The following is a 4,381-nucleotide window of genomic DNA, read 5'->3' on the forward strand; positions in this document are numbered from 1 at the left end:
CGCTGGGCCCAGGTGCGGCAGCTTGCCTCGAGCACCATCGGCACACGCTCGGCCCTGGTGCGGTCGGTTGCCTCGACCACCATCGGCACACGCTGGGCCCTGGTGCGGCAGGTTGCCTCGACCACCATCGGCAGCCTCGACCACCATCGGCACACGCTGGGCCCTGGTGCGGGCGGTTGCCTCGACCACCATCGGCACACGCTCCGCCCTGGTGCGGCAGGTTGCCTCGACCACCATCGGCACACGCTGGGCCCTGGTGCGGGCGGTTGCCTCGACCACCATCGGCACACGCTGGGCCCTGGTGCGGGCGCTTGCCTCGACCACCATCGGCACACGCTCGGCCCTGGTGCGGTCGGTTGCCTCGACCACCATCGGCACACGCTGGGCCCTGGTGCGGCAGGTTGCCTCGACCACCATCGGCAGCCTCGACCACCATCGGCACACGCTGGGCCCTGGTGCGGGCGGTTGCCTCGACCACCATCGGCACACGCTCCGCCCTGGTGCGGCAGGTTGCCTCGACCACCATCGGCACACGCTGGGCCCTGGTGCGGGCGGTTGCCTCGACCACCATCGGCACACGCTGGGCCCTGGTGCGGGCGCTTGCCTCGACCACCATCGGCACACGCTGGGCCCTGGTGCGGCAGGTTGCCTAGACCACCATCGGCACACGCTGGGCCCTGGTGCGGGCGCTTGCCTCGACCACCATCGGCACACGCTGGGCCCTGGTGCGGGCGCTTGCCTCGACCACCATCGGCAGACGCTGGGCCCTGGTGCGGCAGGTTGCCTCGACCACCATCGGCACACGCTGGGCCCTGGTGCGGGCGCTTGCCTCGAGCACCATCGGCACACGCTCGGCCCTGGTGCGGTCGGTTGCCTCGAGCACCATCGGCACACGCTGGGCCCTGGTGCGGCAGGTTGCCTCGACCATCATCGGCAGCCTCGACCACCATCGGCACACGCTGGGCCCTGGTGCGGGCGCTTGCCTCGACCACCTTCGGCACAAGCTCGGCCCTGGTGCGGTCGGTTGCCTCGAGCGCCATCGGCACACGCTGGGCCCTGGTGCGGCAGGTTGCCTCGACCACCATCGGCACACGCTGGGCCCTGGTGCGGCAGGTTGCCTCGACCACCATCGGCACACGCTGGGCCCTGGTGCGGGCGGTTGCCTCGACCACCATCGGCACACGCTGGGCCCTGGTGCGGGCGGTTGCCTCGACCACCATCGGCACACGCTGGGCCCTGGTGCGGGCGCTTGCCTCGAGCACCATCCGCACACGCTGGGCCCTGGTGCGGCAGGTTGCCTCGACCACCATCGGCACACGCTGGGCCCTGGTGCGGCAGGTTGCCTCGAGCACCATCGGCACACGCTGGGCCCTGGTGCGGGAGCTTGCCTCGAGCGCCATCGGCACACGCTGGGCCCTGGTGCGGCAGGTTGCCTCGAGCACCATCGGCACACGCTGGGCCCTGGTGCGGTCGGTTGCCTCGAGCACCATCGGCACACGCTGGGCGCTGGTGCGGGCGCTTGCCTCGACCAGCATCGGCACACGCTGGGCCCTGGTGCGGCAGGTTGCCTCGATCACCATCGGCACACGCTGGGCCCTGGTGCGACAGGTTGCCTCGAGCACCATCGGCACACTATCGGCCCTGGTGCGGGCGGTTGCCTCGACCACCGTCGGCACACGCTGGCCCTGGTGCGGGCGCTTGCCTCGAGCACCATCGGCACACGCTGGGCCCTGGTGGGTTTAGGCACATCTTCAAATTTCTGCCGTGCCAATGCCATTTTTATGGCTTGTAAATTCATACAATGGTCCCCTAAGCCTTCACGTGAAGTTTCGTTGGAAGATGACTCGTTTTCTATTTTTCATGATTTTCGAAACTTTTTGCGGTTCGGGATTTTTTAAAATTTTTTTATAAGGATTTTTGGCTCCAAATTTTGTAGGCATGATCCTTCTATTTTTGTTGGCATGCACAAAAAAATTCAGCTAAAAACTCGAAGTAGAGAAGATTTTGTGACCGTTTGAAAAAAGTGTCCCCATTTCAGACACTTTAACGGCTACTGGTAGCAAACCTGTAAAATCTCAAATGCTCTTTAAGGGGGTGTGAATTCTCAGAGGTTTGATGAGGGATAGGGGGCCAACACAAGGCCAAGTACCAGCACCCATCGCACATCATGTGCGCACACCCCCCCGGCCCCCCTCCCAATCGCCGGAACCCCAATGCCGCCGGTCAGGTTCTCCGGCGGTACTCCGGCGATGCTCCGGCGATGCTCCGGCGATGCTGTCCCGAGTGAAAAAAATGCGGCACCAGCACATGCTGGAGCCAAGCATGGGCACCGTGGCTCAAAATCGAACTTCGGCCAAGGCCTCGACCATCAATGGCACATGATGACGCATGGTGATGGCACATGCATCGACCATCATCGGCATAGGCTGCCCTTCGGTACGGGCACTTGCCTCGACCGCCATCGGCACAAGCTGGGCCCTGGTGTGGGTTGTTGCCTCGATCACAATCGGCACATGCTGAGCCTTGGTGCGGGCGGTTGCCTCGAGCACCATCGGCAGACCCTGGGCCCTGGTGCGGCCGGTTGCCCCGATAACCATCGGCACACGCTGGGCCCTGGGGCGGGCGCTTGCCCCCAGCACCATCGGCACACGCTGGGCCCTGGTGCGGGCGGTTCCCTCGACCACCATCGGCACACGTTGGGCCCTAGTCCGGGCGGTTACCCCCAGCACCATCGGCACACGCTGGGCCCTGGTGCGGGCGCTTGCCCCCAGCACCATCGGCACACGCTGGGCCCTGGTGCGGGCGGTTGCCCCCAGCACCATCGGCACACGCAGGGCCCTGGTGCGGGCGGTTGCCCCGAACACCATCGGCACAAGCCGGCCCTTGGTGCGGGCTCCTGGCTCGACCACCATCGGCACACGCTGGGCCCTGGTGCGGGCGGTTGCCTCGAACACCATCGGCACACGCCGGCCCTTGGTGCGGCCGGTTGCCTCGACCACCATCGGCACACGCTCGGCCTTGGTGAGGGCGCTTGCCTCGACCACCATCGGCACACGCTGGGCCCTGGTGCGGGCGGTTGCCTCGACCACCATCGGCACACGCTCGGCCTTGGTGAGGGCGCTTGCCTCGACCACCATCGGCACACGCTGGGCCCTGGTGCGGGCGGTTGCCTCGACCACCATCGGCACACGCTCGGCCTTGGTGAGGGCGCTTGCCTCGACCACCATCGGCACACGCTGGGCCCTGGTGCGGGCGCTTGCCTCGACCACCATCGGCACACGCTCGGCCTTGGTGCGGGCGGTTGCCTCGACCACCATCGGCACACGCTGGGCCCTGGTGCTGGCGGTTGCCTCGACCACCATCGGCACACGCGGGGCCCTGGTGCGGGCGGTTGCCTCGAACACCATCGGCACAAGCCGGCCCTTGGTGCGGGCGGTTGCCTCGAGCACCATCGGCACACGCCGGGCCCTGGTGCGGGCGGTTGCCTCGACCACCATCGGCACACGCTGGGCCCTGGTGCGGACGGTTGCCTCGAGCACCATGGGCACACGCTGGCCCTTGGTGCGGGCTCTTGCCTCGACCACCATCAGCAGAAGATGGCCCCTACGTCGAACACCATCGATACATGCCGGGCCTTGGTGTGGGCACATGCCTCGAGCTGGTGCGGGCGGTTGCCTCGACCACCATCGGCTCGCGTTGGCCCTTGTTGCGGGCACATGCCTCGACCACCATCGGCACCTGCGCACCCTCGGTGTGGGATTTGCTTGTTTGGAAAAAGTGTCCCCGTTTCAGACATTTTAACGTCTACTGGTAGCATATCTGTAAAATCTCTAATGCTCTTTAGGGGGTGGTGGTCCGGCACCCCCTCTCCCCCCCCCCACGGGGGGAGTAGGTGTGCGCGATGGGCCTCCCATTGCGTGCACCCCGGCCAACGTCCCTCGAACGAAATACAGGGCGTGCATGCCTTCCGGCGACTGGTTGCTCCGGTGACCGGCAGGCGCCCATGGCCTCGATCGGTTGGCTTGCATGCAAAAAAAGGGAGCCGAGCTCCAGCCCGTGCACGCGGCGGATGCTGCCCTAGACCCCAGACCAAGTCCCTGAATCGGGCAACGGCTCCCTGGGGTGGTGCGAGCAGAAGCTGCGGTTGCGGGCTTGGCCCGGCCAAGTCTCTCGGTATTTGACGGTCTCGCGGTCCCTTCTCATCGGCCACAAAAATGCCTTGGCCTCGACGAGGCCGTGCACGCAGCCGATGCTGCCCGAGACCCCAGGAACAAGTCCCTGAATCGGGCAACGTCCCCCTGGGGTGGTGTCAGCGGAGCTCGCGCGTGCGGTCTCGGCCAGGCCAAGCATTGGTGGTATCGCACCGTTGTTGCCTGTCGGA

This window comes from Durio zibethinus, unplaced genomic scaffold (assembly GCF_047325235.1).
Source record: "Durio zibethinus cultivar Kanyao isolate XHJ-2024 unplaced genomic scaffold, ASM4732523v1 HiC_scaffold_303, whole genome shotgun sequence".
In the NCBI taxonomy this organism is placed as follows: domain Eukaryota; kingdom Viridiplantae; phylum Streptophyta; class Magnoliopsida; order Malvales; family Malvaceae; genus Durio; species Durio zibethinus.